Source organism: Sminthopsis crassicaudata, chromosome 2 (assembly GCF_048593235.1).
Source record: "Sminthopsis crassicaudata isolate SCR6 chromosome 2, ASM4859323v1, whole genome shotgun sequence".
Taxonomy (NCBI): Eukaryota; Metazoa; Chordata; class Mammalia; order Dasyuromorphia; family Dasyuridae; genus Sminthopsis; species Sminthopsis crassicaudata.
The window spans coordinates 357,181,348-357,206,860 of NC_133618.1; the positions used below are offsets into that span (position 1 = coordinate 357,181,348).

Sequence of the window (25,513 nt, forward strand, 5' to 3'; positions counted from 1 at the left end):
GTTTGAGTCCTATTCCCTGTGAAATTGCCAAGTAACTTCTTTCAATGCAGAATGTATAAGTTATATATACCAATGAAGTCAAGATTTAAAGAGATTCTATGATTCTAAAACTAAATGTAAACTGACCCTAGTTATACAGGAATATTTTAATGAAAATCTTTATATATACATATATTTTAATTAAAATCTTTATACACACATACAAATATATCCTGTAATGTGTGTCTATAGGAACACATGAAGAATATGTGCCATTTTATCTGTAAAATGGAGAAAATAATCTCATCTATCCTGACATGATTTTTGTGAGGATCAAATTGAGATTATTATCTCCTGTACATAAATGCTATATAAATGTCAGTCATTATTAATATAGTCAAATTTTACCACTTGTCTGGGCAAGTCATTTAAACTCTCAGCTTCAATGGCTTCATCTATCAAGTAGAGATAATAAATCCTGTTTTGCCTACCTTACAAGTTTTTCAGGAGGATTGAATGAGATAATATGTGGGAAATCCTACCTATAATGCAAATGTCAGCTATAAAGGAATGAGGTATGATTTGTACTTTCTGGACAGGTTATAATCTCCTTATATTATACTTTTTAAATTTAGTTTTTTGTTACATTTTAAGTTTTAAATTGTCCCCTTCCCTTCCTCCCTACTTCTCACTAGAGAATGCCAGGATTTGACATACACATACACACACACACACACACACACACACACACACACTCTCTCTCTCTCTCTCTCTCTCTCTCTCTCTCTCTCTCTCTCTCTCTCTCTCTTTCTCTTTCAATCTCTCTTTCTCTCTCTCTCTCTCTGTTTCTCTCTCTATATATATATACATACACACATATAAAACAGCATATATTACATATATAAAACATATAATAGCATATATGTTTATATGTGTATATGTAAAACTAAACTATGCCTTCTTCTATTTATCAGTTCTTTCACAGAAATGGAATAGTATCTTTATAAGTTCTTTGTAGTTTTTTTAAATGTGATAATACTCAGAATAACTTAGTCATTTACATTTTCTCTGTAAACAATATTGTTATGGCTACCACATTCTCTTGGTTCTGCTCATTCCACTCATTATTTCATGCAAGTTTTTCTAAAATTAACCAGATAGATGGCAGAGTAAGCAAGGAATCACCTGATAACTATAACATACCACCTCAAAATATATTCTGGAATAACAAATAAAAAAAAAAAACCAAGATGGGACAATTTTATAGCACAGGACAACTTGGAAAGTCCACAAAAAAGGTCTGTTCCATTCAAATAATAGGGGAATGCCAGTGGAAAACCCTGAACCTGAGCATACGTTGGTGACAAAGGCATCTTGGCTCTAGAACAACTGCAAGTGAACAGCCAGGGTGCTCCCCCAGACAACTTCCTTTCCCCTCATCTCCAGTTCCAGGTCCACTCTGGTCTCAGCATAGCATCATGTGAGTGGCCATGCCCCCTGAAGCACCTGCACAAGAGTAGGAAAGTAGCCAAGACCTGTGACTCTCAGCACAAAGGTCTTGGAACAGTGCTTCTTCTACTCTAGTAGAAAAGTTTAATTTCAAAAGTAATGAAATAGACCACAGAAAGTTATTATGGTGACAAGTAAGATTAAGACACAAACTCTACTCATCATTTCTTCCAAATTCTTACATAAACAAGATAAAGAGTAGATAAATGAATTGGGTAACTAAAAAATAAAAAAACTAGAAAAATTTAAAAATCCCCAATTAAACACATAAAGAGAAATCCTGAAAATCAAAATTGAAATTAGTAAAATTGAAAGTAAGAAAATTGATCCAATCATTCTGGAGAGCAATTTGGAACTACCCCCAAAGGACTGTCAAATTTTACATGCACTTTGATCCAGCAATACTACTATTAGGCAACAAAGAGATGAAAAAGGGAAAATGACTTACATATACAAAAAATATTTGTAACAGCTCTTCTTATGGTGGCAAGACTTGGACTTTGAGTGAATTCCCTAAAATTGAGGAATGACTATTATGCTATTAAAATTGATGCACAAGATTAAAAAAAAATTCTAGAAAGCTTTAAATGAACTAATGCAAAGTGAAATGAGCAGAACTAAGGAGAGCATTGTATACAATAACAGGAACATTGTTCAGTGATCATCCAAGATTGACTTAGATCTCAGCAATTCGGTGATTGAAGACAATGCTAAAAGATGGAAAATATTATTCATATCCTGAGGAAAAAAAATGATGCAATCTGGATGCAGACTGAAGCATCTTATTTTAACTTTATTTTTTTTCTTTTGGTCTGTTTCTTTTTTCAAAACATGACTAATAATAATAATACATTTTACATGACTGCATATATATAATTTATATGAAATTGCTTACTATATTAAAGGAGAGGTAACTTCAAAATTTTTGGAAAATGAGTGTTAAAATTGTCTTTACATGTAATTGGAAAAATATACTATTTAAAAAGTTCATCATTTCTTACAGCAAAATAATATTCTATTAAAATGATGCACTACAATTTATTTAGTCATTCCCCAACTGATGGACATCCCCTCAATTTCCACCCTCGAAAATACAAATATTTCAGAACTTATACATTCTTTTCATTTTTCCTTGACTACCTTCACAACCAGATCTAAAAGTGGCATCGCTGACCTGTATTGTACTTTGAGGATCATCTACTAGTCCTTCAATGCCATCTGCACAACAGAATCCTTGGACAAAGGATATTGATGAAAAGTGCACACATTTGTCTTGCCTCTCTCCCACTGTCTGAGATTTGTGAGAGTAAGGGACCAGAAGTTTGTTCCCAGTAGATACATTTCTGTGGGGAGATGTCAGACTATCAATAGTGGAAGGAGAGGTACCCTAACTTTGCAAACAGTGTCTGAAAGCAGCATTGCTTCACATCTTTTGCTCTACCCACGGATTAAAAATTCACAAGAAGTTACATATACAAATATGTCTCAAAAAAGCTCAAAAGTTGATTGGGGGAGAAAGGGAGTAGAAATACCTTCTCCACAGCCTAAGTGACACCAGATTCCTCTCCTCCTCCATCTCTTCCTCTCACAGTGTGCCTCAGGAAAAAAAAATGCATCCAGCCTGAAACTTCTTAATTAACAATCTTCTCTTGATACCAGAGAAGAAACATCATTAAAGAGAAAGTGCATTATCAAAGCAATCAGGCATGCAAAGCAAAGACAGAATACTGTAAAATGTGGCCTGGGCAAAATATTTTCACCCTGAGTAAAAAATATGTATTTGAAACTTTTCCAGTGAATCTTTTTTGTTGTTGTTTTTTGTGTATATGGGGTTTTCTTGGGGATGGGGATAGAGGGACTCAACTTTAATATATACAATCCACAGGGTCAGGAGTTTTTATACCTACTATGATTGACTAGTATTGACATCAAATGGCTATTAATTTTCCATTAAAAGGTGGTGTAGCTCTTGAGGGGCAATGTCGCACAACTTGACTGTGTACATGGGGGGAAGTAAAAAAAAAAAAAGCGAGCCATGTTAAGAAGGCCATTGATAAAACGTTGAAGAAAAAAAAAACAATGGATTCTTCTTAGCAGATATAGTCAAAGTCCCAGTCTCTCATATAGTCCTCCAGAAAAAAAAATTGGTGAGCAAATAAAGTTAAAAAGTGGATGAATTAGAAAAAAGACAAGCCAGATAGAGAGGATCAATGACATGTGCAGCTTGAAGTTTCTAATATGAATTTCAGACAACGCAATCATATAAATATCATATAAAATCATATAAACTCAATTTGACCTTTGAGCTAACATATTTATGAAAATAATGTGTTTCCAAATAATTTTTAGTTCTTGTGCTACTTTTATTTATTTATTTTTTTACAAATTTTTTAAAAAGGCATTTAATGTTATCCAAATCCTTTAATAAGACCTAGTGATCACTATGGATTCAAATGACTCTTTGAGGGTTATCCTAATCAGAGAAATTAATTTCATGGTATTTTTCTTATTTATACTTCAATTACCTTTATCTTTTTTAGGTATGGGCTATGATCTGGCAGCTTCTCAAGACAAAGCTGTTCAGAGTGACACACCAAAGGAATTTTAGAAAAGACTCCCAAGTAGACTCTCACTGCTACCATATAAGATTAGAATTAAAAGTCACAACTTAATTCAAGGGATATAATAGACTTGGGTCTTATGGTAAAAGTATGGTATCTAAAGTGTAAGAGTACATTATCATGATATACAATGGTATAAGTATGGTATCTAATCAGTGATCAATGAAAGGCATTGTGATTCCAATGAACATTCTTTCAGAGATGGACAATCTAAGTTTAATTCTCTATCAGCTACTTTGGTGCTTTGAGATCCTTCTGCCCAATTTGTGAACACTCATCACTGAAATGTGGGGGATAGAGACAAGGAGGAGGATAGAGATAGATGATGAAGATATGCTATTTAATAATTTTTGTTTTTTAATTGTTTTTAGTTTGAATGTGGGATTAAACTCCTGGATCCAGCTTTCAATTTCTCTCTGGAGTTGAGTAATTGTGCACTTTGGCATAGAGAGATTTAATGCAGGCATTTCTTCTCCTTTTTTTTTTCATGTTCATAAGCCTCAGATCAAGTTCCTTCTCTTTTCTCAATTTTGAAACACAGATGGACAAAACTCCCTGCCTGTGCTTCTTCTCCAGATGTTTCACAGCTTTTACTCTGCTATTTTTTTTTCTTTCTATACACTGAAATAGCTGCTGTTATTGGAGGAAGAGCCACATTGCTGGAATCCTTCCTGCTTTTATCAGAGGCAAATCTGGATTCTCTAAGATTTGCTATGTTTCTGACACACCCCATAGTAAGTCGGTAGAATCCAATTTCTTCTCCTTATTTCAGTGCCATCCCATTCATGGCCTCTGGGAACTGAAGAAAGAATTATTGGGATGGGGCTGGCCTGAAGTGTTTCTTCAGTTCTATAATAGGGAGTAAAACCTGCAGAGCAAAAGGTGTCATCATTGAACAAAGGGACATCCAGTTGGCTTTCTTCAGAGGCTTCAGTAGAGAACAACAGAAAGGAACTACAAGAAGGAGAGTTCTTGGGCAAGGGTTGGAGATCAACATTTGGTTTAAGACTTAACAAGGAGGCCTGAAAGGGAAGTACAATACTGCGGATTAAAAGAACATTCCAGATCCAGTACTAGAAGGGAAATTAGGAAGCAACTAATTGCAGATGTTCATTTTATAGATATGAAAATTTAAACCTGGGAAAAATGTATTAGGTTACTGTACAAACTGTAATATGGGCATAATAATCATGTCACTTTTTTATATTCAATAATAGAGAAATTTATCTATTGGTATAATATATGTAAAAATAAATATCTCTATCCATAGTTATAATGTAGTTATATATATGTGTGTGTGTGTATGTATATATATATATATATATATATATACACACATATAAGAATCAAACATATATATATATGTTTAACATTAATACACATAATATTTTCACATGCAGATATTGAAAGCATATATGTATAAACTTATATACAGAAAGAGTGACAGAAAGAAAGAGAGGGAGACACAGACACGCACACACACAAACACACACACACAGAGACAGAGATTTATCTATTTAGAGAGACAGATTCAGATACAGAAAGAGAAAGAGACAGACTTAAAGTACTTGTTCCCTGATCACACAGCTAGAGGTTTCAAGAACAAGTTTTTAAAATCTTGATTCCTCCTGAGTTAGGTCTTTTACCTGATCCAGATAGTATCTTGATATCTGAAAATGCTTTAAAATTTTCTATCAAATAGATATGTATATATAAAACTATGAGATACACATAGCTATATACAGATATAGGATTGCATATTTACATATATATACATATATATACCTACATGTATAAATTTTTAGTACTTTCATATATATATTTGTCAATTGGTAGATGATTCATTAATTGATATTTAACCTCTTTTACATTCCTATAATTCTATTAAAATGAGGCAAAGATATATGGAGAGATGTGGATTAAAATCTTGTCCCTAATACTCACTAGTTGGAGACTAGTCACTTAACTTCTTTGAAAAAGTTTCCTCAGTTTCCTAATTTGGAGAATGAATATAATACCTCTAGTATTTACCCCACAAAGTTATCATGAAAATAAAACAAGATAATTGAAGTAAAGTACTTAAAGTACTCTTTAAATGTAGTGTTATTATCTGATCCTCAGAGCAGTTGTGACAGTTAGGCAGAGCAGATAATATTTTCATTTGACAGACAAGAAACAGAAATTGATGGGGCAGAGGCCATGAAGCTTCTGGGTAACCAACCTGGAATTAGGAGGCATTAATCTTTTTCACTTTCATGCATTACTTTCTCCAGCATAGCCAAAGACCTCAGAATTTGGCTCTACCAAATTATCTTACAAGAACAAGCCTTTTTTCCCTTTTATACTTTTGAAACTTTGTGAGTAAATATTGTAGGGAAAGGCATGACCAAGTTTTCTAATCCCTTCTCCTTGACAAAAGGAGAGAAAGAGATTCCTAATAAAACTTACTCTACATTTATGAATAGCAAATTTCCTATTAGATTCTCTTCTTTTTTCTTCATTTCTGGATTTTATCCTATGGGCTTTACGTAATCTGCTCCGTAGAAATGGGCTGACTAAGAATTCATCCTGAGATCGATAATATGGAAAGAATCCAGTGGGGGGAACCAAGTCTTTCTGGTCCTCCTTATGCCAAACATTGGTTATTTTCCTGCATTCTTTTTCCTTAATGATTTCTTCCTGGAGGTAGGACCCCAAATTCAAAGTTGACGGTTCGTCAGAGGGCCCTTCGTATGTCCTAAAGTATGGTAAATATTCCAAAGACATGGCTGTCCTTGGTGTGGATGATTTCCTGATGTTGAAAGTAACCCTGGTATTAGGGTCATTCTCAAAGAACGGAAGAGGGGACATAAATGTCTTCCCATATGGGATCAGAGAGGGGGGTTTCTCCTTGATCTTATTTTTCTTCTGTAAAGTCTAAAATAAAGAGAGAAAAGAACTTTTGATTTTTGACCTTCCACAATCATGAACTGATTTCCTTCAAATGAACTTATCATCTTTCCCCTAAATCTTCCCATCCACCAAGTTCAGGCAGACTACTTATTTATCTTGTACTTTTGCACATATTCTTCTATTGTGTCATCTCTTATGCCCAGAATGAACTTCCCCTGCCCCTGGTTAATTAATCAGTCAGTATTTATTAAGCATCTAATTTGTGCCAGGCACTATGCCTAGTATTTGAGATACAAATATGGAGATTGAAATAATTCCTAATCTCAACGAAATTACAATCTAACAGTAGAAATAAGTAAAGATATAGATGTACTATGTACAGGTAAATTTATGTCTCTACATATATTCACATATATGTATATATGTGGGTATAGATGCATATATATACAAATGTATGTATATGTACATTATGCCTATACTATGTGTCGATATTATGAAGCATAAATATAAAATGAGTAAATGTTAATAAATGTAAAGTAGTTAAATTCAAGGTATTTGGAGATGGAGAAACTGGAGAGGTCAGAACAGACTTCATAAACAAAATGGTGGCTGAACTTCACCTTAAAGGAAGAAAGAGATTCTTTGAGAAGTCCAATTCACTTGTCACCATTTTGAATAGAATGATTAGTTGAGTGCTAGACTTAGAGAAACCTGGGTTAGAAACTTCGGGCACTTAACTTTTGGCAAGTCATACCTGAGCCTGAGTTTCCTTATCTGTAAAATGGGGATAATAAAACACTTACCTCACAGAGGAGTTGTGAGGATCAAATGCATATCAAGTGCTTTGAAAACATCAATTTTTTTTTTCTATAAATATATTTTGAGCAATTAGGTGATGCAGAGGATAGAGTGCCAGGTCTAGAATCAAGAAGACATCCTCCTGAGTTCAAATCTATCTGGCTTCAAATATTTACTAGTTGTGTGGTAAAGTCCTTTAGTTCTGTTAATTTCATATTGCTCATTTATAAAATGAGCTAGAGAAGGAAAGGGCAAACAGCTCCAATAGCTTTGCCAAGACAACCCTAAATGGGGTCACAGGGTCTGATATGACTGAAAAATGACTCAAGAACAAAATAAATATGCATTATAATAATTATTACTTAAACTTTCTTAAATAAGCAAGTAAGCAAAAGTGCTCTCTATCCTTTTATCTCTTGCCTGTTTGCCTTCTTTATAAATATTCTTTTTTTGCACAGTGTTTATATCCTTGCAACCCTAGCTATCACTGATTCTTACAAACAGTAGGGACTTCATATTTGTGGAATAAATGAGTAGATGAATGAATGAGTTACCTTTGGTTCTAATAAGTAGGTCTCTAATAAGTCCTCTGAGATCATAATCCATGATACTTATGACTAGATAGTGGAAGGAGAGAGAACACCCAGGAACACAAGTAATCCAGCAGATTTTTTTTAGTGTAAGTTGCCTTTACAAATTATGAAAGGTATTCTGGTTAGTCTTGAAACTCTGTACCACATTCTCATTAAAAAGAGACTAGTCTCACCAAAATAGTAGAGAAGCCTGGCTCACAAAAAGGTTGCTTAGCACATTAAAGTGAGTGCTGCAAGTAGTTTAGGGAGTCTCTTATGCAGTTAGGGACCAGAACTCTCTGAAGAAATTTGCCATACAGATAAAAAATATTAATAAATCTTACTCAGAATAGTTTTCTCTAGGAGTAGGATATGTACTGTGTAATTTATACTTTTCTAAGTATCCCTCTGACATTTTTTCATTGTCATGACCTTATACAACTCTTTCCCATTTTCCAGGGTTATAAATACATTTTGTACCCACTGTTTACAATACAGTGCTCAAGAATTTTTATGTGTAGTATTTTCAGTTAAGTGCTAGATCTTTTATTCCACACTAACTCCCCATCTTATAGATGAAGAAAATGGGACTCATATGGCTGAAATTATTGTTCCACTTCATAAAACATGTCAATGGCAAAGTCAGGACAAGAATCCAGTCTAATCCTTTCAGAATTCTATGTTGAGTCACTACCTTGGAGGTGCCACTTCTAATTGTAACGACAATCTATTTTCACTTGCTCTAGTATCATTCTAAGGCCTTACCATTCTTTCCATCTGGTGGATGTTAACACCGGAGCTAATGCTCACTGTGTCTAAAGCAAGAAATTTGCATGTGTCCAATCTTTTCCTTGATGATCCTTGGCTTCAGTACACAAAAGAGTCATAAGCCACAAAGGAGACTGGTGTTGAATCCATTTTATCTCCATCTCCATCAATTAATTCACCGAGCAAGACCAGGGTGTCCAGCACCCCTTAAGAAGGTCAGTTCCAACTTGGAAAAAGACCTAAAACCATCTCTGGGGTTTCATTTTCTTGTTCCCTGGGTGTTTGCTCATTGCATGAATCATTCTCATCTTTTAAACTGTGGCTGCAAAGACAAAGTAAAATATGCCCATGGAGATAGCTTTCTTTTATCTTATTCCTCCCCCCACCCTCTCCCCCTCAAGCCTAGTCCCCTCTGCCCATTATAAGAAGATTCCACCATGATGTCATAATTGCCTTGAGGTTTTTCACAGCAGAAAGCATGACAAGAAAGCCAGTTGTTTGTGTTTCCATGGAGATACATGATGAAGTACCTAACACCTGCATTCTTCACCTGTCTCTTTAATCAGCTTAATTTAACTCTCTGGTGATATACTTAGGAACAGAGAAAAGCAAAAACATCACCTGGAACCAAATCAGTTTTTGTGAAAGGACTCAGTAAGCTCATTCAGGGGATAAAGTTCATTACTGGGGAAGCAAGAACAGTCCTATTTGGAAGCTTTGTACCCCTAAATTCCATAATATTAATTATAGATAGGTGTGGAAAACTTGTGGCCATGTAAACCTGCTATAAACTTATGTATTTCTTGAACTATCAAGTTTTATGACACACAAATATCCCATTGTGGTTTCCACTATGATTTTTATTTGATTTCAAATTCATTTTCTACATTAGTCATTCAGTTATCATCCAGTGAGTACAGGCTTATAATAAAAAAGCAGTCATTTTTAGAATATGTCACATACTCAAATATTCATTGCAGCACTTTTGTGGGAATAAAAAATTCTCTAAACAAAGTTGATGTCCATCACTTAGGAAATGACTGAACAAATTGTGATCATTGTGTTATAAAGTGTTACGAATATGAGAAATTAGGGAGGACTCATGAATTGTAGAGATAAAGGAAAGAGCAAACAAAATAGAACCAAGAATACAATCAAGTTAATCAGTATAATAAAGTAAATAAAAGTATAAAAAAATCTAAAAGGTAGCCAACATATGACTTATGGTAATGACTAATCTAGGTCCTGAAGAACAAGATGATGAAAGACACTTTCCCTCAATAGAGTGGAATAGGACTAACTAGAGGTGAAAAATGTCACGTAGATTATTAGATCTCATCATTTGGGTTTGTTTTGGTTATGTGTATTTCTTTGGCACAAGTAAAGAAAGGTTTAGTGGGGGAGGAATCATCTTGTAAAATGACTGTGGTATAAAGCAGAGGCATCAAATACATGATTCATGAGATACCTACAACACCGGTATATAGAACAAAAGCTATCAATGGCATCTTTGAGATACAAAGATCCCAAAATAATCCATGATCCGAACAGAAATCTCTAACAAACCAGAGATTCAAAGGACAGCAAAGAGGCAAGATGGATAGGGTATTACGACTGGAGTCAGAAAGACTCTAAGTTTTCGGTTCTGAAAAATGAGCTAAAGAAGGAAATGACAAACCAGTTTCTTTTCCCAAAAAACTCAAATGGGAGTTTGAGTTTCAACTCATGAAGAGTTGAAAATGACTGAAAATAACTGAACTTTTATAAAAGTAGGGATTCAAAGAACAAGATGATTATAAAATTATTAACTTTAAAGCTGGAAGTGAAATACCTAGTGTGGCACATTCTTTTTTATAGATGAGAAAACTCCCAGCAGTGACTTTTCTTCATCACTCTCATCAGCTCTCATAGGCTGATGATAATATCATCTCTAGTGAGTTAACTCCCAGGTTTATGTATCTAGTTCTACTCACATTCTTGAATGCAAATTCCATGTCATCAACTACTTACTGGACATTTTGAACTGAATATTCTATAAATATCTTATACTGAACATACTTCAAATTAAACTCATTAGTATTCTTTCTCATACCTACCTCTTTTTTCCTATTTATTTAGAAAATGCCACCATCATCCTGGGTATCCTCCATGACTCCTCCTAAATCTAATCAGTTGGCAAATCTTATCTTTTCTAGTAATACATGTGTAGCATCCATCTTTTTTATCTTCATGCACACAAGTACTCTCATCCCACGCCTAAATTATTCCAAGTATCCTTATGCTTGACCTCTCTAACTCATATCTGTCTCCATTCTTATCCATCTTCCACACAAATTCCAAAGTAATTTTCCTGAAAGCACAGGTCTAACTATGTCACATATACTCCCCAATAAATCCCGATGTTAATTATGCCTACGATCCTTTGTTTGACATTTTAAAATCTTAATAACTTGGTTCTGTCCTGCCTTTTCAGTCTCCTTTTACATTATTCCCTTCAGCATACTATGTGGTCCCAGCAAACTGGAGTTTTTCTTGTTCCTTACACACACACTCTGATCTTTTCTCTTCACACAATTGTATTGCCCATCAATATTGATAACTTCCATTTTCACTTCTGACTTCCGGAATCTCTAGCTTTTTTTTTCAGGATTCAGCTCAAACACTACCTTTTATATCTTGCTCCCATATGGATTACCTTCTTTCTTTTTTGTATATTCTTTCTATATACCTGCATATTTCATTATTGTTTCCTTCATTAATAATAATAATAACAATAACTTGCATTTATAACATTTTAATATTTGTAGAGTGCTTTACAAATGTTATTTCATTTAACTCATAATAATTCTAAGAAATAGATGCTATTATTATTTCCACTTCACAGATGAAGAAACTTAGGTAGATGGAAATTAAGTGACTTAATTAAAGCCATAGAGCTAATCTGAGGTCAAATTTGAAATCAGGTTCTCTACACTACAGATTCAGAACTCCAACTTATTATACCCTTTGACATTAGGATGTCTCCTTCAGGAAAGAAAGGAAGTGATTCATTTTTGTCTTTGTATCTCTAGCACATATTGATTCTTTCTCCAAGGTTATCCAGGTAGTTAATAAAAGGTCTGGATTTGAACCCAAGGTCTTCAAACTCCAAAGTTAGTGCTCGTTCCACTATGCCAATATGGATATATAAATTATAGGTCTGATTATTAGAGTCAGATCTATAATTTATTCATAGAAGCCTCACTAGAACACAACTTTCTTGAGTTTCTTGCATCTTGTATATTATCTGCCAGAAAGTATTTCTCCAAGTACCAGCTGACTTGCTCTATCATGAAGCTCTATTTTGATGATGGACTATTATAATACTTCTGTTTCTGCTGTTTCTGGGACATCTAAAGCATTTTTTCATGTGCATAGAAGTATAGAGCAGACTTTCAAGAAGATGTACATGCATTTCAGTTGCTAGATACAATTGACTTCCCAATAAAATCTCTTTTCCATGAAGATCAGCAGAGATAAAGAGGAAAATCTTGTTATTTTTACAGAAACTAACAAGTTCCATTGATAATCAAATAATGTTTAGAGGAATAGAAAGAGAAAAGCTTGTTTAGAAAACAATATTAAAAATCTTTCAATTTAAATTTCAAAATCAATAAAATAAAATTTTATTGATGTCTTTTTAATTTTATTATTATTATTTTTTTACTTTGTATATAGCTTTTTATTTACAAGATATATGCATTGGTAATTTCATAGCCAATTGCCAAGCCTTTTGTTCCAATTTTTCCCTTCTTCTCCCCCACCCCTTTCCCCCAGATGACAGGTTGAACAATACATGTTACATATGTTAAAGTATAAATTAACCATAATATATGTATACATATATTATGTCCAAACAGTTCTTTGCTGTACAAAAAGAATTGGACTTTGAAATAGTGTACAATTAGCCTGTGAAGGAAATAAAAAATGCAGGCAGACAAAAATAGAGGGATTGGGAATTCTGTGTAGTGGTTCATAGTCATCTCCCAGAGTTATTTCGCTGGGTGTAACTGGTTCAATTCATTACTGCTCAATTGGAACTGATTTGGTTCATCTCATTGTTGAAGATGGCCACGTCTATCAAAATTGATCATCATATAGTATTGTTGTCCTGGTCCTGCTCATGTCACTCAGCATCAGTTTATGTAAGTCTCTCCAGGCCTTTCTGCAATCATCCTGCTGGTCATTTCTTACAGAACAATAATATTCCATAACATTCATGTATCATAATTTATTCAGTCATTCTCCAATTGATGGGCATCCATGTATATTTTGGGGTATGGTTAAAAACTATCAAAGCATCATGGTGTGGTGGAAAAAAAGATGGGACTCTTTTAAAGGCAGTAATTCTGATTCCAATATGTGCTTTGAAATTTACTATCTATGTGACCTCAAGGATATCATTTAATCTTTCTGAGACTTACTTGAAAAAAACAGGAATATTAATACTTGGCACTTCTATTTCAGCATTTCTTTGAGAATAAGCCTTAAAACATAACAGAAGTATGAGGTCTCCTTCCTGTGCCTTTGGTTGCTGTCTTAGAACAGCAATCTTGACTCCTGTTTACTGGTGGTTCTGGGATCAAGCCATACCAGAATGTGAATGGAATGCCAGCAAATGAATGCATGTGATAAGTCTGAATCTGTTCCCTCTCCTAACCGGAAAATGAAGGGTCTTTTTTTGCTTCAGTGGATCTGCTTGCCAAGAGGATTGAGTGATTGCTATAGAAACCTCCTGAAGCCCTTAGTTAACCAGTGATTACAACAATAAAGAATAACATAAAAGGCCAACCACATTCTTTGTAGGTCAAACATAGGGCTGAGTTGGAAGAGATTGCAGGAATTTAAAACGTAATGTCTGTAGTTGTCCTTCTGCTTGTAACCAAAGCTCTCAAGGGTGACCTTCATTTCCTTTGTAACTTAAGATATTAATACTTTATCTTCTTTATAAGAGAATTGATAATTCCTGTCAATCAGGAAATGGCTAAACAAATGGTACACAAACTTAATGGAAAATTTTTGTTCTGTAAAAAATGATGATTGAGAAACATGGAAAGACATGTGAACTGATGAAATATGAAGACAGCAGAACCAGGAAACTAATATATGCAATAAATATGTATATGTATATGCAAAGATGTATGTATGTATGTTATATAAATAGAGTGCACAATAACACCATCAACAAAATCAATAAAAGTGTATGTGGCAAAATTACAGTTACCAAGTCTGATCCCAAAGAAAAGTTCTTAGACACTATCTTCCCTTGCTTCTTTGCCAAGTTGAAGGACTATGGTATGGATATGGTATGGTACATATTTTTTGATATGTAGGTTAGTTTTGGAAAACATTTTTTCTCTTCTTTCTTTTATTGTTTATTCTATTTTTTTGTTTTTTATTGTTTATTCTATTATTGTTTATTTATCAGCCCTCCTGATTTTTCTATGATATTATACCTCCTGGATCAAATAACAAGAAAAGGCATCCCCATAATATTCTCCCAAGGATGTCCATCAGTCACTATTTCTGGGTTGGAAAAGGATCTTTCAGCCATTATTCAATGATTCAAGGCCTATGTGTGCATTAAGACTTGGCAAATACTTAAAAAGAAAAAAAAAAAAAAGAAAAATGGGAGAGAATAAAATTGTGAAATAAGTGGGGAACAGTGCAACTGTCTTTAGTCAATCTCCAAATATTTTCCAGTTCTAAATCCTGTGATGCTGGCACAATAAACTGGAATCCATAAGTAATAAGGGGGAGAAAAATAGTACAAGGACCAGTAAACAAGTAAACTTTTCTGATGTTGACTGTACTAGCATCTCCCCTTTTTGAACTTCAATCACTTATTTTGGAATTTTAATGCATCTTTCTTGTACTTTGGAGTCATCAGCATAGCATGGTAGATAGAGTACTGGACTTCAGGCCCAAAAGATAAGTTCAAATCTCGGCTCTCATTTTTTAGCTATATGGGCAATCACTTGAATTCTCCTGATCTGAATTTGATCTATTAAAACTCTCAATCATATTGTTCCATACCTTATCAATGACCTTATTCCATTAGTATTGCCTTCTCTCTTATGTATCTTATAAACTTCCCCTTATCACAAACACTTTTTATTAGTTTATAAACATGCCCAAGTCTTTTATTAACACTTTTATCCCACCTATCTGCTACCTTATTTCCTTCTCTTTCATGGCTCAATTTCTTGAAAAGATGCATTTAGAAACTACTTACTATGATCCAGGACTATGCTATATACTAAAGATAAAAAGAAAAAAAAAAACAATTCTTTCTTCAAAGACATGAACCTTAATTCTTTTCAGAATATAAATATGTAGGGCAGAGCCAAGATGGCAGAGACGGCACACGCTTCATTCTGAGATCCCTTCTACTCTCACCACTAATTACCAAATTCAGCCTCTGAAATAGTGCTTTATTGGTAGAATCCATGAATATTGTGAGCACAACAAATTGCCAGCAGAGAAGATAATCTGGAAGATCATCAGAAAAGGTCTGTCTGGATCAAGCGGGAGGAAGCCAGTGCAGAAAGGGAGGCAGAACATGGAGGCTAAGGCATACTGACCAGATGGGGGTGGGGTGTGGTTTCTGCAGGTGGAGAATTTGCAGGAAGGACTCTATCAGAAGTTGGTTGCTCTGCTTTGGTTGTGAAACAGCAGATCAGTAGAGAAGTTACACAAATGCCAAAGGTAGAGCATACTCCAAAATGCCAAAGTTTAACAGGACCTGACCACACTCACTTAGCATGATCACAAAATAGCTGTGCAACCATATTCTGCACAGCAAGGCTCTGCCAAGGGTAGTCCCTTCTTCAGGCTCAGTCCCTCTTTGAAGCAGCTACTGTCCATCTCTCCCTGCCCTATAGAGGAAACTGGGAACCTCCTTGCCCTGAAGGCAGACCCCAAGAGCTTTTGAAAAAAAGAGTAAAAAAGCACAATGAGAAAGAGAGCAGATTTCTAATTCTGAGGAGACTAATAGCAGACAGTCTCCAGACAAAACTTCAAAGGAGGATAAAGCTTGGTCTCCATCACACAAGGCTCTCCTAAAAGAAATTATAAAAGATCTTAAAAGAGAGCTAGAAGAAAACTAGGGAAAGAAAAATTCTGTAAGACAGTATAGAAAAGGCAAATAACTCGTTAAAAGAAAGGTTTGATAAAGTGGAAAAAGAAAACAACTTCCTGAAATGTGAATTAGGAAAGATAAAGAACTCCCAGAGAAACAGAATTTGTAAATTGGAAAAGATAAAGAACTCTTAAGAAAGTAGTACTTGTGAATTGGAAAAAAAAATAACTCATTAAAAAAATTAGTGAAATGGAAAAAAATTCCATAGAGCAAAACAACTCATTTAAAATCCAATTGGACATATACCAAAAGAAGTAAAAAGAAAGTTGAAAAGAAAATAAATCATTAAAAATCAGAACTGAACAAATTGAAACAAATGATTTGTTGAGACATCAAGAATCAGTCAAACAAAACCAAAAATAAAAGAAAAAATAGAAAAAAATGCTAAATATCTACTTGGAAAATAAAAAAAAAAAAAAAACCAGCTGATCCAAGGATTATTGGGCTCCCTGAAAACCATGATGAAAAAAGAGCCTAGACATTATTTTTCAGTAAATCATCAAAGAGAACTGCCCAGATATAATGGAATCAGAAGATAAAATAGGCATTGAAAGAATTCATTAACACCTTCTGAAAGAGACCCTAAAATAAAAACTCCAAGGAAGATTGTGGCTAAATTTCAGAACTATCAGATTAAGGAAAAAAGATTACAAGCAGTCAGAAAAAACAATTCAAATACCGAGGTGCCAAAATAAGGATCACACAGGATGTAGCAACATTAAAGGATTGCAGGGCTTGGAATCTGATATTCTGAAAGGCAAAAGAACTTGGAATGCAGCCAAGAATAAACCACCCAGCCAAGTTGAGCATTTTCTTCCAAGGAAGAAAATGGAAATTCAATGAAACAGGTGAATTCCATTTATTCCTAATGAAAAAACCAGAGCTAAACAAACAAAAAAAAAAAAATTGACCTTCAAATATAGGACTTGAGAAGCATAAAAAGATTAAAAGATTCTTGAGAACTGTATTTTTGTTATGGGCATACATAAAGAGGGTGTGTACAATTTGATTTTACTGTTATAATATTGAAAAAAGGGAAAAGTGGAGGTAAAAAGAGGGAAATTACATCTCATTAAGAGGCAAAGGAAACCTATCATCTCTGAGGGAATTAAGGGAGGGAGAGGAACATTCTGTGACTCTTACTCTCATCAAATTTGCCTCAAAAAGAAAATATTAGACATATTTGGTTTACAGAGAAATTTCTCTTACATTGTATGTAGTGTTCCTGGTGGTTTTCTGGAGGTCTTGGGACCAGCCTTCTTTTCAGTTCAGTAATCACCAAGTGTTAAAGTCTTAATTTGTTATTGTCTCCTTGCCTGGAGCTGGGTAGCCTTCTGGAGAGCCTTTTAAACCAGCTTTGATTTCAGTGGGGGAATTGCAGGCCAGGCCAGCTACCACGAGGCTGATGAAGATGGAATGAAACTGTCTCTCAGTCCTCCCTCCCCCCCAAAATGGCTTATATGCTCTATTCTATAAACCAATCATTATATCACTAGGAAACCATTATTTGTTGTAAGATTAAATAAATCATACTGAATTTAGAGAACTATTAATCACCATGCTAAACTAGACAACCATTATCTTTATTAATTCCACTGAGTTAGCATCTTGTAAGAATCCTTACAAAGTTCTAGCCCATAACATCACTTCATTAAAAAAAGTGGGAGAGGAAAAGGGAAAAGGAAAAAAAGTAGCCTAAATAGAAGGGAATACCAAAAAAAAAAAAAAAGGGAAATGCATAAAAAAAGGGGAGGGACTCCAATGGGGTAGGAGGGCTGGATGGTATTACTGGGCTTCCTCTACAGACTGTGAGAGACAGCAGTGAGGCACTAACAGGATAGAGATGGCTACACTGAGTCTGGACTCTGAGGCTCTGAGGCTCTAAGAATACACTGAGTCACTCCAGGTGGAGGTGGCCAGGTCCCGAGAGATGCTAGCTTTTTGGGGTTTTATTCTTTACCTCCGATGTTTACAGCTTCTCTGCTGATCCTGGCTTGCTGCCAAGATGAAATATCCACACTGGGGTAAAGGTCGTTACACAGAAACAGCAGATATCACACCCCTCCCCGCTCTGGTCTGAGCAGTGTGAGCTGCCTGCCTCGCTCTTGCTGCTTGCCCTCAGCCTTCGTGCAGTCTCTTCATCCCCTGCCCCGAGCAAAAGCAGACCTTTTCTGGCCAATTTCAAGGATGTCTTCTGTTGGTGATTATTTGTGGGGTTTTTTCCAGTCAAGCATTAATTCCAAGGCTTGTCATGAAATACATTCTGAGAGAAAATGTGGAGCTCAAGCAGCTGTGTGCCTCCTCTCCGCCATCTTGGCCAGAAGTCAATAGTGAGAGATCTCAATGTTGCACTCTCAGAATTAGATAAATGAAACCACAAAACAAATAAGAAAGAAGTTAAAGAGATAAATAGAATATTAGAAAAATTAGGTATGATAGATCTTTGGAGCAAACTGAATGGAGACAGAAAGGAGTACACTTTCTTCTCAAAAGTTCATGGAATATATAAAAAACTGACCATGTATTAGAACATGAAGATCTTAAAATTAAATGCAGAAAGGCAGAAATAGTAAATGCTTTCTTTTCAGATCACAATGCAATAAAAACTACATTCAATGAAAAGCTAGGGATAAGTAGACCAAAAAAATAATTGGAAACTAAATAATCTCATCCTAAAGAATGAATGGGTGAAACAACAAATCATAGGCACAATTAATAATTTCACCCGAGAATGACAACAATGAGACAACATACCAAAATTTGTGGGATGCAGCCAAAGCTTATTATTCCTCTTATTAAGGAGAAATTGTATATCTCTAGAGGCTTACTTGAATAAAATAGAGAAAGACCAATGAATTGGGCTTGCTATTTAAAAAGCTAGAAAAAGAGCAAATTAAAAACCCCCAATCAAATACTAAACTTGAAATTCTAAAATTAAAAGGAGAAATTAATAAAATTGAAAGGAAAAAACTACTGATTTAATAAATAAAACTAAGAGTTGGTTTTATGAAAAAAAATAGATAAACTTTTGGTAAATTTAGTTAGAAAAAGGAAAGGAAAAACAAATTGCTATTCTTAAAAATGAAAAGGGAGAACTGTTCACCAATGAAGAGGAAATTAGAGCAATAATTAAGAGGTACTTTACCTAGCTTTATGCAAATAAATTTGATAATCTAAGTGAAATGGATGACTATCTTCAAGAATATAGGCTGCCCAGATTAACAGAGGGGGAAGTAAATTGCTTAACTAGTCCCATTTTAGAAAAAGAGATAGAATAAGCTATCAATCAAGTCCCTAAGAAAAAATCCCTAGGACCAGATGGATTTACATGTGAATTCTACCAAATATTTAAAGAGCAATTAACTTCAATATTATATAAACTATTTGAAAAAATAGGGAATGAAGAACTCCTACCAAATTCTTTTTATGACATAAACATGCTACTGATACCTAAACCAGGTAAATTGAAAACTGAGAAAGAAAATTATAGACCAATCTCCCTAATGAATATTGATGCAAAAATCTTAAATAAAATATTAGCAAAAAGACCCCAGAAAATCATCCCCAGGATAATACACTATGACCAACTAGGATTTATAACAGGAATGCAGGGCTGATTCAATATTAGGAAAACTATTAGCATAATTGACTATATCAATAACCAAATTAACAAAAACCATATTATCATCTCAATAGATGCAGAAAAAGCATTTGATAAAATTCAACATCCATTCCTATTAAAAACACTTGAGAGCATAGGAATAAATCGACTTTTCTTTAAAATACTCAGGAACATCTATTTAAAACCATCAGTAAGCATCATATGTAATGGGGATAAACTGGAACCATTCCCAATATAATCAGGAGTGAAACAAGGTTGCCCATTATCAACATTACTATTCAATATTGTATTAGAAATGCTAGCCTTGGCAATAAGAGTTGAGAAAGAGATGAAAGGAATTAGAGTAGGTAATGAGGAAACCAAATTATCATTCTCAGCAGATGATATAATGGTATACTTAGAGAACCCCAGAGAGTCTACTAAAAAGTTATTAGAAATAATTCACAACTTTAGCAGGATATAGAATAACTCTACATAAATCCTCAGTATTTTTATACATCACCAACAAAATCCAACAACATGAGATACAAAGAGAAATTCCATTCAAAATAACTGTTGATAGCATACAATATTTGGGAATCTATCTACCAAAGGAAAGTCAGGAATTATATGAGCAAAATTACAAAACACTTTCCACACAAATAAAGTCAGATTTAAGTAATTGGAAAAATGTTAAGTGCTCTTGGATAGGCTGAGCAAGTATAATAAAGATGACAATACTCCCTAAACTAATCTATTTATTTAGTGCTATACCAATCAGACTCCCAAGAAACTATTTTAATGACCTAGAAAAAATAACAACAAAATTCATATGGAAGAACAAAAGGTAGAGAATTTCAAGGGAAGTAATGAAAAAAAAATCAAATGAAAGTGTCCTAGCTGTACCTGATCTAAAACTATATTGTAAAGCAGCAGTCACCAAAACCATTTGGTATTGGCTAAGAAATAGACTAGTTGATCAGTGAAATAGCTTAGGTCCAAAGGACAAAATAGTGAATAACTATAGCAACCTAGTGTTTGACAAACCCAAAGATACCAAGTTTTGGGATAAGAATTCATTATTCAAGAAAAAACTTCTGGGAAAACTGGAAATTAATATGGCAAAAATTAGGCAGGGACCCACACTTAACACCATATAGCAAGATAAGATCAAAATGGGTTCATAATCTAGGCATACAGAATGAGATCATAAATAAATTAGAGGAACAAAGGATATGTCATTAGCACTTAGTAAGAACCTAACAGCTTACCTCTCAGACTTGTGAAGGAGGAAGGAATTTGTGGCCAAGGAAGAACTAGAGGCCATTATTGATCACAAAATAAAAAAATTAGATTACATCAAGTGAAAAAGCCTTTGTATAAACAAAACTGATGCCAACAAAATTAGAAGGGAAGCAACAAACTGGGGAAACATTTTTATAGTCAAAGATTCTGATAAAGGCCTCATTTCCAAATGTAGAGAATTGACTCTAATTTATAAGAAATCAAGCCATTCTTCAATTGATAAGTGGTCAAAGGATATGAACAGACACTTTTCAGATGACGAAATTGAAACTATTTCCACTCATATGAAAGAATGTTCCAAATCACTATTTATCAGAGAAATGCAAATTAAGACAACTCTGAGATACCACTACAAACCTGTCAGATTGGCTAAGATGACAGGAAAACATAATGATGAATGTTGGAGGGGATGTGGGAAAACTGGGACACTGATGCATTGTTGGTAGAGTTGTGAAAGAATCCAGCCATTCTGGAGAGCAATCTGGAATTATGCCCAAAAAGTTATCAAAATGTGCATACGCTTTGTTCCAGCAGTGCTACTACTGGGCTTATATCTCAAGGAAATACTAAAGAAGAGAAAGGGACCTGTATGTGCCAAAATGTTTGTGGCAGCCCTTTTTGTAGTGGCTAGAAACTGGAAAATGAAGGGATGCCCATCAATTGGAGAATGGTTGGGTAAATTATAGTATATGAATGTTATGGAATATTATTGTTCTGTAAGAAATGACCAACAGGAGGAATACAGAGAGGCTTGGAGAGACTTACATCAACTGATGCTGAGTGAAATGAGCAGAACTAGGAGATCATTATAAACTTCAACAATGATACTATATGAGGATGTATTCTGATGGAAGTGGTTATCTTCAACATAGAGAAGAGCTAATCCAATTCCAATTGATCAATGATGGACAGAATCAGCTATACCCAGAAAAGGAACACTGGGAAATGAGTGTAAACTGTTAGCATTTTTGTTTTTCTCCCCAGGTTAATTTTACCTTCCGAATCCAATTCTTCCTTTGCAAGAACAACAACAACAAAATTCGGTTCTGCACATATATATTGTACCTAGGATATACTGTAACATATTTAATATGTATGGGAATGCCTGCCATCTAGGGGAGAGGGTGGAGGGAAGGAGGGGAAAATTCGGAACAGGAGGGAGTACAAGGGATAATGTTGTAAAAAAATTACCTATGCATATGTACTGTCAAAAAATGTTATAATTATAAAATTAATAATAAAAAAAGGAACATAGGTTGACTTACATAAACTGTAGGAGGAACCAGGAAAACAGCAATGTAATTGAAAGAACAACAGCCAGAAAATAATTTAAACTGAATTTTGAGACCAAGCTTGGTCCCCCAATAAAATATTTGAGATGTTACCTCTACTTGCTCCTTTGTAGAAGTGAGTTATAGATCCAAAGATCTGAATCATTACACAAAATCCTGCTATCTTGTATTTCATGGAGATAAGATTGGCATAATTGTTTGCCTCTGAAAGCCTGTTTCTCTTGGAGGGATTTGAATAATATTTTAGCAAATACTGCCCATCAAGTTCTTGCATTTACTTTTTTATGTTTCCCTTGATTCCTGAATTTCAATATTGCAAGTGAGTTTTAAAATTTTTATTCCTACATCTTCCCCTTAGTTTTTTTTTTTCTGTATAAGTTATTTGTTATTGTAAACCTGTAATCCTTTTATTATTTAGCCTTTGAGAATATTATGCTCCAATATAGTGGTACCTACCAAGTCTTGTGTGGACCTGTCAATCTCTCCTTGACTCTTGAATTCTTTTTGTTTGGTTGCAGTATTTTTTTCCTTGACTTTGAAATTCCATATTTTGACTCTGACATAAATTGGAGTTTCACTTTGGGATTTCTTTCAGGAAGTTTCTCACAGATTTTTTATTTTCTATTTTTAATTTTTCTTTCTTATTCTAATACATTGGATAATTTTTTTGAAATGATTCCATGAAATATGATCTCAGAGGTCTTTGTTGTTGGTGATGATGATGTTCAGATAGATGATTCTTAGATTATATTTTCTTAATCAAATTTTAAGATCAATTATTTTTTGTAATAAATATTTTGTATTTTATATATTTTCCATCTTTTGATTTAAAAAATAAATTTCTTGTTTCATGGAATCATTGCTTTCTTTTTAACAAACAATTGATCTTCAGGGACATCAATTCTTGGATAAGGTTCAATTCTTTTTTTTTTTCTTTTTCCATTTTTTTATTAATTTTTATAATTATAACATTTTTGATAGTACATATGCATAGATAATTTTTTACAACATTATCCCTTGTACTCCCTCCTGTTCCGAATTTTCCCCTCCTTCCCTCCACCCCCTCACCTAGATGGCAGGCATTCCCATACATATTAAATATGTTATATTTTATCCTAGGTACAATATATATGTGCAGAATCAAATTTTGTTGTTATTGCAAAGGAAGAATTGGATTCCGAAGGTAAAATTAACCTGGGGAGAAAAACAAAAAATGCTAACAGTTTACACTCATTTCCCAGTGTTCCTTTTCTGGGTGTAGCTGATTCTGTCCATCATTGATCAATTGGAATTGGATTAGTTCTTCCCTATGTTGAAGATATCCACTTCCATCAGAATACATCCTCATACAGTATCATTGTTGAAGTGTATAATGATCTCCTAGTTCTGCTCATTTCACTCAGCATCAGTTGATGTCTCTCCAAGCCTCTCTGTATTCCTCCTGTTGGTCATTTCTTACAATAATATTCCATAACATTCATATGCTATAATTTACCCAACCATTCTCCAATTGATGGGCATCCCTTCATTTTCCAGTTTCTAGCCACTACAAAAAGGGCTGCCACAAACATTTTGGCACATACAGGTCCCTTTCCCTTCTTTACTATTTCCTTGGGATATAAGCCCAGTAGTAGCACTGCTGGAACAAAGCGTATGCACATTTTGATAACTTTTTGGGCATAATTCCAGATTGCTCTCCAGAATGGTTGGATTCTTTCACAACTCCACCAACAATGCATCAGTGTCCCAGTTTTCCCACAGCCCCTCCAACATTCATCGTTATTTGTTCCTGTCATCTTAGTCAATCTAACAGGTGTGTAATGATATCTCAGAGTTGTCTTAATTTGCATTTCTCTGATCAATAGTGATTTGGAACACTCTTTCATATGAGTAGAAATAGTTTTAATTTCATCATCTGAAAATTGTCTGTTCATATCCTTTGACCATTTATCAATTGGAGAATGGCTTGGTTTCTTATAAATTAAAGTCAATTCTCTGTATATTTTGGAAATGAGGCCTTTATCAGAACCTTTACCTGTAAAAATGTTTTCCCAATTTGTTACTTCCCTTCTAATCTTGTTTGCATTAGTTTTGTTTGTACAGAAACTTTTTAATTTGGCATAATCAAAATTTTCTATTTTGTGATCAATAATGGTCTCTAGTTCTCCTTTGGCGACAAATTCCCTCCTCCTCCACAAATCTGAGAGGTAAACTATCCTATGTTCCTATAATTTATTTATGATTACATTCTTTATGCCTAAATCTTGGACCCATTTTTATCTTATTTTAGTATGTGGTGCTAAATGTGGGTCCATGCCTAGTTTTTGCCATACTAATTTCCAGTTTTCCCAGCAGTTTTTGTCAAATAATGAATTCTTACCCCCAAAGTTGGGATCTTTGTGTTTGTCAAACACTAGATTGCTATTTTTATTCACTATCTTGCCCTGTGAACCTAACCTATTCCACTGATCAACTAGTCTATTTCTTAGCCAATACCAAATGGTTTTGGTGACTGCTGCTTTATAATATATAGATCAGGTACAGCTAGATCACTTTCATTTAATTTTTTTTTCATTACTTCCCTTGAAATTCTTGACCTTTTGTTGTTCCATATGAATGTTGTTGTTATTTTTTCTAGGTCATTGAAATAAGTTTCTTGGCAGTCTGATTGGTATAGCACTAAATAAATAGATTGGTTTAGGGAGTATTGTCATCTTAATTATATTTGCTCGGCCTATCCAAGAGCACTCAATGTCTTTCCAATTATTTAAATCTGACTTTATTTTTGTGGCAAGTGTTTTGTAATTTTGCTCATATAATTCCTGACTCTCCTTTGGTAGATATATTCTCAAATATTTTATACTATCGACCATTATTTTGAATGGAATTTCTCTTTGTATTTCTTGCTCTTGGATTGTGCTGGTAATGTATAAAAATGCTGAGGATTTTGTGGATTTATTTTGCATCCTGCAACTTTGATAAAGTTCTGAATTATT

At 34.2% G+C, this 25,513-nt stretch overlaps 1 long non-coding RNA gene across 1 annotated transcript; it reads right to left on the reverse strand.

The window, feature by feature from the left end:
• Positions 1–4,456: 4,456 nt before the first annotated feature.
• Positions 4,457–9,558, reverse strand: LOC141556556 (uncharacterized). The gene is made up of 3 exons (XR_012486568.1): positions 9,137–9,558; positions 6,558–7,025; positions 4,457–5,131 (listed from the first exon to the last, which is right to left on the reverse strand). It is a non-coding gene; the product is annotated as an uncharacterized LOC141556556 (long non-coding RNA).
• Between the last annotated feature and the right edge of the window lie 15,955 nt (positions 9,559–25,513).